Source organism: Nicotiana attenuata, unplaced genomic scaffold (assembly GCF_001879085.1).
Source record: "Nicotiana attenuata strain UT unplaced genomic scaffold, NIATTr2, whole genome shotgun sequence".
NCBI lineage: Eukaryota > Viridiplantae > Streptophyta > Magnoliopsida > Solanales > Solanaceae > Nicotiana > Nicotiana attenuata.
This window is the reverse complement of record NW_017673169.1, coordinates 100,938-110,263: the sequence shown is the minus strand read 5'-3', so window position 1 is coordinate 110,263 and position 9,326 is coordinate 100,938.

Genomic DNA, 9,326 nt, shown 5'->3' with positions numbered 1-9,326 from the left:
GCAAATCACGCATTAAATATTCTCAATTTTGCGATATTCTTCCGGACGCAATTCTTCTACAATTCTACAATTCTTCTGCAATTCAAAATGTCCAAACCATACCCACAAATTTTGGACTAATTCTTCTACGACTAAATCTTCTACAATTCTTCTAGAACAAACGCAATTATATTCAAAATCCCAATTATGCAACAACTGAATGGGAATTGGGATAGCTATGGGAGATTTAGAGAACTTCGAATTTGGATTTTCAAAAATCATTATTTGTTTGGATTGGGTGTTGTTGCAAATAATTGGGAATATGGTTTGGAGTTTATATCTCAATTTTGAGGGGTTTTGGTGAAGATTAGACTTGGTTTTGGCTGAATTTCAGATTGAAACTCGAAGAAGAAGAAGAAGAAGAAGAAGAAGAAGAAGAAGAAGAAGAAGAAGAAGAAGACATGACATTCATTATATTGCAGAAATTGTAGAAAAATTATAGAAAATTTGTATCCTGTTGTTTATATATTTTTTCTTTTATTTATTTAACTATTGTATGAAAGTTGAATAAAACTTTGAGTGTCTTTATGGTTATATTGATTTTGCTGGCAAGAGTTGACTTTTATTTTTGAGCTTTGTGCTTTTGTGTTAAAAGTTTTGATGGGAGCTTGTTACTACACTTCGTCTGTTTTGGAGCTAACTTGTGCAGAGGAGAAGATGTTTTTTAAGTTATATATATTGCAATACCTTTAAATTCAAGAAAGTATGGTTGTATTGTATTTAAAGAGGCGTGAATTTGTAGAATAGGTTGAATATGAGGAATGAGTCAAATAAGACTCACAATGGCTTGTTTTCGGGGACACAGAATAGAGGAAAGTGACGTGAGTTGAGTGCGGATGCACAAAATGTTTTCTTGACTTTGCAGAACTGAGCATGAGGTGCGGATGCACAATTTACTACCATAAAATTGTATTCTTTTATTCATTTAACTATGGCGTATATCAGTATGCATTTTTACAATATCTACAAAATTTCTACATTTATTCTACAATAAAACTACATATCATTTAAAAAATTAATATGAAAATACAGAATTTCAATGTTTCTACAAAATTTCTACAAACTGTTCATAACAGAATTTATCTTTATTTTCATGCATGTTCATCCGGAACACTAAAGTTACTTGATATGCCAAGATCTCCCGTTATAGAGGAATACAACTTTTCTACAATTTTCACACATTATTTCCACCCAGTTAAATACAACTACAATAACATAAAAGTTACATACAAATTTTATACAATATATCTTTTGTATATTTTGTATCTGATTTATACATAGTAAAAATAAATTTCATACAACTAATTATATATTATACAACTTATCTACAAATTATCTACAACTTTCGTACATTATTTCTACTAAGTTATGTACAACTACAATATAATACCACTTAAATATAATTTTTATACAAATATTGTTCGACTTTCATACAATAGTTAAATGAATAAAAGAAAAATAAATAAACAACAGAATACATTTTTTCTACAATTTGTCTACAATTTTTTTATAAATTTTCTATAATTTCTGCAATATAATGTATGTCATGTCTTCTCTTCTTCTTCTTCGAGTTTCAATCTGAAATTCAGCCAAAACCAAGTCTAATCTTCACCAAAACCCCTCAAAATTGAGATATAAACTCCAAACCATATTCTCAATTATTTGCAACAACACCCAATCCAAACAAAAAATAATTTTTGAAAATCCAAATTCGAATTCAAAGCTTCAAAGCTTTTTAATGGATGTCAATGGTGGAATTGTTGCTCTCTTTTCCTTTCCTCTTATATTACTGAAATTTGGGATTGAGAGATAGAGAGAGACGTAGAGAGAATTCTCAATTCTTTGCAACAACATCCATTCCAAACAAACAATGTCTTTTGAAAATCCAAATTCGAATTCAAAACTTCAAAGCTTTTTAATGGTTGTCAATGGTGGAGGTTTACAGATTTTCGCTGGTTTTAGAAGAGGAAATCGTGGGTGATTGAAGAGGAAATCGCGGGGATTTGGAGAGAGAAACTTGGGGGAGTGGGAATATACGGTTGAGTAAAATTAGGAGATTAATTAATACCATTAAAATCCTAAAATGGTACATAAATGGTAATTAGGTATATAGAAGGTAATTATATTAAAAGTTAAGCATGGAGGGTAATATAGTTTACTATATGGCATAGGAATGTAAAATTTTCAATAATTAATAACCGGACCCAACTAAAATCTGCCGACCCGATCAGTTAAGACCCAACCCAACCTTATTTCAAAGATATTTTTTGATATATTATTTTTGTTTGATTGAGAAGTTGTGTGATAATCATATTTATTTATTTGAGTAATTTGATAATCGATTTTTTTTTGTTATACATCATTTCGGGAAGTAATCCTACTAAAAATAGTAATTGATACTTATTTATTATTTTAATAATATAATATTCGAATTAGTTTGTGCTTTCTTCAATCATTTTACCATCTATTTCTATTTTTCTCACAATCTATTTGTATTTTTCACCAATACAAATACAAATAATTCCATGTTCACTGTAATTTAACCTGATGGATCCGTTTTTTTGTTTAGATAAGTGATCATTATATGATTGATTATTAGTTTATTGGATTATTTTCTGCATTACAAATTTGATATGAAATAATTAATAAATTGTTAAAACGGTGATGCTTCTTTCCATTTTTATTAATTAATTATTTTATAAAAAATATTATTTCATAGAAAGCACCACTGTTAAAATAGTGGTGCTTCTTTTCTATTTTTATTAATTTATTATTTCGTAACAAATAAACAAGCACCACTTAGAAAAATAAAAATAGAAGGTAAAATGATTGAAGAAAGCACAACTAATTCGAATATTATATTATTAAAATAATAAATAAATATCAATTAGTACTACTTTTAGTAGGATTACTTCCCTAAATGATGTATAACAAAAAAAAATTGATTATCTGTAACAACCCGGCCGGTCGTTTTTGGAATTTACGCCCCGATCCCCTATTAACTGCTTTTCCCAAGTTTATTTCTGCTAGTTTGAATTGCCGGGATGTTCGGTCTTGAGTTTCGGAGAGTTTTGGGATACTTAGTCCCTAAATGAGAGCTTAGGTGTTGGAAAACTTACCATAGTCAGAATAGTGTGAAGACGGCCTCGTAATGGAAATCCGATGGTTTCGTTAGCTTCGTTAGGTGATTTCGGGGTTGGGAGCGTGTTCAGAATGTGTTTTGGAGGTCCGTAGCTAATTTAGACTTGAAATGCCGAAGTTTGAATTTTTGAAGTTTCCGGTCCGATAGTAAAATTTTGATCCGAGGGTCGGAATGGAATTTTGGAAGTTGCAGTAGTTCCGTCATGTCATTTGGGATGTGTGTGTAAAATTTCAGGTTATTCGGACGAGGTTTGATAGACTTTTTGATCGAAAATGTATTTTTTTTTAGAGTTTTTGAAGTTCTTAAGGTTGAATTCAATGAAAAACAGGTGTTTTGGTGTTGTTTGTAGCGTTCCGAAGGTTGGAACAAGTTTGAACGATGTTTTAGGTTATGTTGGTGCAACTGGTTTGAAGTCCCGGGGACTCGGGTGAGTTCCGGGTAGGTTCCGGGATGTTTTAGGCCAAAAATCAAAGCCATTGCAGGTCCAGAAGAGTTGCAGGCCTCAGAACCCACCAATGCGGTCCGCACGAAATCCAGTGCGGCCGCACAAAATGTAGTGCGGTCCGCGGTGGGGGGCTGCTTCACTGGTCCTACTTCGGGAGCTCATATCTTTTTATCTACAAGGAATTTTGAGATGATTCAAAAACGAAAGTTGTATCCCTTCGTGTCTAGTTTCTAGAAAGCTAAAGAAATCATAATCTGGACATCTGTAGCGAAAGTTATGGCCAAAATACTAAAGCCTGTCACTGCAGTCAAGACCTGTGCGGCCGCCGTCGTTTTTGTGGGGACCGCGGTCGTTTTTGTGCGGTCCGCGGAGGTGGAAATCTGGGGGGTGGTCTATAAATACGAGGTTTTGGGTTCTATATGATATTTTGACCTAGAGAGCATTGATTTTGGCGATTTTTCGAAGGTTTTTCAAGAAATTCATCGGGGTAAGTGATTCTAACTCAGATTTGGCTAGAGTACATGAATCTATCATTGAATTCATCATTTTATTCGTGATTTCGGGTGGAATTTTGGAAGAAAAATTGTGTAATATTTCCAAAATATAAAATGATGATTTGAAGGACCAAATGATATCGGAATTGGATAATTTTTATATGTTTAGACTCGTGAGGATGTGAGGATTCTGAAAATGTTAATTTCATCCGATTCCGAGACGTTGGCCTGAGGGGCGTTTTGGTCATTTTACCTAATTTCGCGTCTTAGCTTTGAATTTAAAAGTAGAATCAGTTGCTTGAGATGTTATTTATGATATGTAATTGAGTTGAATAGATTTGGGCCATTTGGAGTTGGATACTCATGGCAAATGTGTGATTTCGAGTTGATTTTGGAGCCGGTTCGAGGTAAGTGGCTTGTCTAACCTTGTCTGGGGGACCTTTCCCCTTAGGATATGATATGTCATGACCCCGACCCCGGTCGTGATGGCGCCCAACACACTGCTAGGCAAGCCCGACCAATTCAACAACCTTAACCCTTTTTATACAGTTCATGATTCAATTAACACAAATAATTACTAAGTCATAATACTGAAACTCTGAAATATAATTAAAACATGGGGAAAACCCAAGTAGAAATAATACTACATAACCCGAAGAATCCGGTGTCACAAGTCTGAGCCTCTAATACACGATTGTCAACCTGCTACATATTGCTCTAAAGAAATGCGAAAATAAAGCAAATAGGTTAGATGGGAAGATCAGGACTAGGGACGTCATGCAGCTACCTTGATGCTCTCAGATATGATGCTCGGCAGAGAAATCCTCACTCAGCTTAAGTGGGTGCACCTAGATCTGCACACAAGGTGCAGGGAGTAATGTGAGTACTTCCCACCCAGAGAGTAATAAACATAAATAAAGGCTGAGAGTAAGAAATCCTGGATAGGCACAATATAAGCTATTATTACAGCAGTTTAAACCAGATAATATCAAATCAGTAAAGTAATGAAAGACAATAATGCTACAACAGGTAAGTAAATGAATGCCAATCAAATAAGAAATGCAACCCGTAATACGGTACTCTCTAGTACCCGCTGCGGCGTGCAGCCCCCTCCATTTGTTTATCGTCGACGGCGCTCACTGGGGGTGTGTAGACTCCGGGAGGGGCCCCTTACGGTCCAAGCGCAATATCAAGCCATCTCGTGGCATCCATTAGGCCCTAAGCCTCATATCAATATCAATATAATACTGCTGCGGCGCGCAGCCCGATCCCATACTCAGTCCAGAATCATGTAAGCCCGTCGGGCACAATAATATATAAATATACAGCCCAAACTTCATTATAAATATTATTTAAGTTCCATATTTGAGAAAAAGTGGCTGAGTTTGCAAAACAGTATCAAATACAAGGACTGAGTCCAATTATATGTAAAAATGGTAAGAAACCAGTAAGAGCAATCCCTGAAGGATTCAATTAGTTGGCACGGGGCCAAATTATGACAATTGATCCATTTATATAAGGATATCAACTAAGCTTCAATCAATTAGGTAGTAATTTTATTAAGCGGGACGGACCAAGTCACAATCCCTGATGGTGCTCTACTCCACGCCCGTTATCAGGCGTGCAAGTCACCTCACATAGCACTACGATGTGCAAATTCGGGGTTTCAAACCCTCAACACAGCATTTACATCTATTACTAACCTCAAGCCGGCCTAAATCCTAGATCGCTATGCCCTTGACTCTCAAATCGACCTCCTCGCGCGTCGAATCTGACCAAAACCACAACGAATACGTCACATTATGCTATAGGATCAATACCCAATCGAAAATAATCGAAAAATATCAATAATCCCGAAATTGACAAAACTCGAGCCCCGGGCCCACTTCTCGAAACTCAGAAATTTTTACAGAAAAGTGTTCTTCATCTTCTCCTGATTCCGTACATATAAAGAACACCAAAATCGGAGTCCGTTTGACCCCTCAAATCGACCCCTAAAGGTCTCATAATCTCGGGCCCCAAAATCCTATTTTTCTACTATTTTTCATGAATTAAAGGCTGAGATTATGGTCTATAATCACCCATAAACGAGTTTTAATAAGCAAATCACTTACCTCTGTGATACCCACTGATTTTCTCTCTTAAAAATTGCCTCAGAAGCTTCTTCCCGTTCAAAAATTAGAAGAAAACTCGACCTGCTCATTATAGGAATACTGTTCACGCGTTTTACTGCTTCCAATGGATTCCTTGTGAAATTCTAATGAATTTAGGCTTTTGATTCACTCAATTTGACCATATAATGAAGGAGATATGTAGGTTTTAAGATTTGCAAATAGTGCAGGTTTTTAATACGCTGTCAGGGGCAATTTCGTCATTAACCTAAAAATCTGGGCAACCTTGGTAAAATGGCCAGAAAATCCTCATACGATGTCCAAATTCGATGATTCTTTTTGCTACGGGTCCGTAATTACGATATGGATCTAATTCTTCATTCAAAACAGTAATCGGAGCTCATTTGTTCAATATGATATCATTTATGCTTGAAGAAACGACGTCGAAGCATAAGAAAAACGAGCACAACGCAGCCCAAACCTATCCGAAACTCACCCGAGCTTCTCGGGACCGCATACGAACATACTAACACATCACATATGATCATTCAAACTTAGTTGCACTCTCAAAATACCAAAACTAACATCAAAACACCAAATTTACATCGGATTCAAGCCTAAGTTCTTCTAAAACTTCCGAAACACGCATTTGATCAAAAACCCAACCAAATCACCTCCGAATAACCTGAAATTTTGCACACACATCCCAAATCACCTAAAGAAGCTACAAAAACTCTCAAAATTCCATTCCGACCCTTGGATCAAAATCTCACCTATCAACCGGAATTCGCCAAAATACTGACTTCGCCAATTCAAGCCTAATTCTACACCGGACCTCCAAAATCACTTCCGATCACACTCCTAGTCACAAATAATCCCCCGAAGCTAACCGAATCGTCGGAATCCACATCCGAGCCCTCTAACTCATAGGTCAACATCCGGTTGACTTTTCCAAAACAAGTCTTCCTTAAAGAGACTAAGTGTCTCATTTCCTTCCAAAAATCAACCCAATTCAACTCATTCACACAAGACACTGATAATGAAGCATAACGAAGCAGGAAACGGGGGAAACGGAGCGGTTCTCATGACACGACGGGTCGGGTCATCACATCCTCCTCAACTTAAACAAACGCTCGCCCTCGAGCGTACCCAGAGTTGTCCTAGAAGCCAACCAATAGCTGAATGACCTTACCAAGCATATACCCGGGGGTGATCCCATGTCACCCTATCTCGCATAGGTCCGATAACACAACATAGCTGAAATTTCACAATCCATCTAGTCCATAAACCATAGAACCACATTGCACTTTCCGAAATCATACACAAGATCAGAACCTCACATCTATACTCAAAATAAGCCCGAACCCGCTGTAATAACCCATACCTGCAACCTCAGGTGCAATCATATGACATACTATATAACCCAAACACTCGAAACGATAACTTCTATACACAGCAGTTGCCCACAACACCTGAATACCGGTAGAAAACCTCTTATCAACTAAGGTCTTATTCCAACACTTTCATATACTGCCAATGATAAATGAAACACACAAAAGCGTAACCATTTCTCAGATCAACCATTCATGAAGCCACTTCCCTTTTGACTAATACCACAGCAGATTCCGAGCCGAACCTCGATATTATCCTTCCAACGGGCTAAAATCAAATCTGTTCGTATTCATTAGTGACCCCAACGATCACCTCGAATCCAACACTCCACTCTGGTGATATGACACCTCAATACAGGCCTAAGACACAACTTGCATAATATGCGCACCAATAAGAAACGGTCTAAACATACTCAAATCATGAAAAATGACTCAAACGAAAGAGATATACCTCAAGCTCATCAGTACCATCACAACACAAGGCTGAGACCCCGTCTCACATCATAGAAATAGAACACCTGAATCTACCCCGAAAGGTCATATCTCCACGTGGCCTCGCTACAATGCGCGATCCTATCCAAACACTGTTACACATGAAACACCTCAAGTCACTATGCTCAAAATCGACAGCCACGCACAATTTGATGTCTGGAACCAAAGAAATTCATTACACCCACGGTGAAACAAACAACATACGCCATGCAACCCGATAGGTCATAACCAATACTCCATTTACCGAGCAACCCCCAATTACTCTTCCCGCTCGACTCTCGCTATGAATCCCCAATAGAACCGCACCACATGTGCCCATAACCAACAAATCATAACATCTCACAACACCGAAAAGCAACTCATAGCTCTCCTCAGATCACCAACAAGCTCAATAGTGATCGAATCAACCTATCCCTCAACAATACAATTCGGGGCCAACCAAGCCAACTCAAGCTAAACACGTATCCACATCGGCCTACCAACGAACTCATTACCAAGAAAGTCTGAAGCTGCTCCTTCCACTACTATAACTCCTGCCGGAGTCGTACGATACGGTGCCCGGCACCAAATCAATATCGAAATCCACAACCTCGCCCGGCGACATGCCCGGCCACAAGAAACGCATCCGAAAAGTCCCTTAACACCGGAACGGAACCAATGGTAGGAACCTCTGCACTGACATCCCTCACGAAGGCCCAATTAAAAAAAGCAATCCTTCCCAGCCGTCCACTGGGTCTTTGAAATATAAACCACTCTGCAAGAACATAATCCAATGCACCTCGCCACTCAACCCGTGGAATTTCCGGCATAGCCCGCAGCGCAATAGTTCAGCATCACCTAACACTAAGACAACCAGTCTGAATTTCAACATCACATCCAAAATCTAACATACCAGTAAATAAAGATCCACTCGAGCCTCCAAATCCCGATTGCCGCTAAACGGTGCTGAATACACACGATCCACAACCACGACATAGCCTATACATGAGAACTCCCAGTCTCCAACTCCATATAGCACACGAATCATCATACCTGATCCCAATTTTTGCCGTCCGAACGCATACCACACCTTAAATACATCACTCCATGATAGATACCTTAAAATTTCCTGTGCCACCAAGCAAACCCGAATACCACCAGTTGATCCAACAAGAAAATGCCGCAGTACTACCGAAGTATCATCAGTTTAATCACATTACCCTTTTTCTGAGA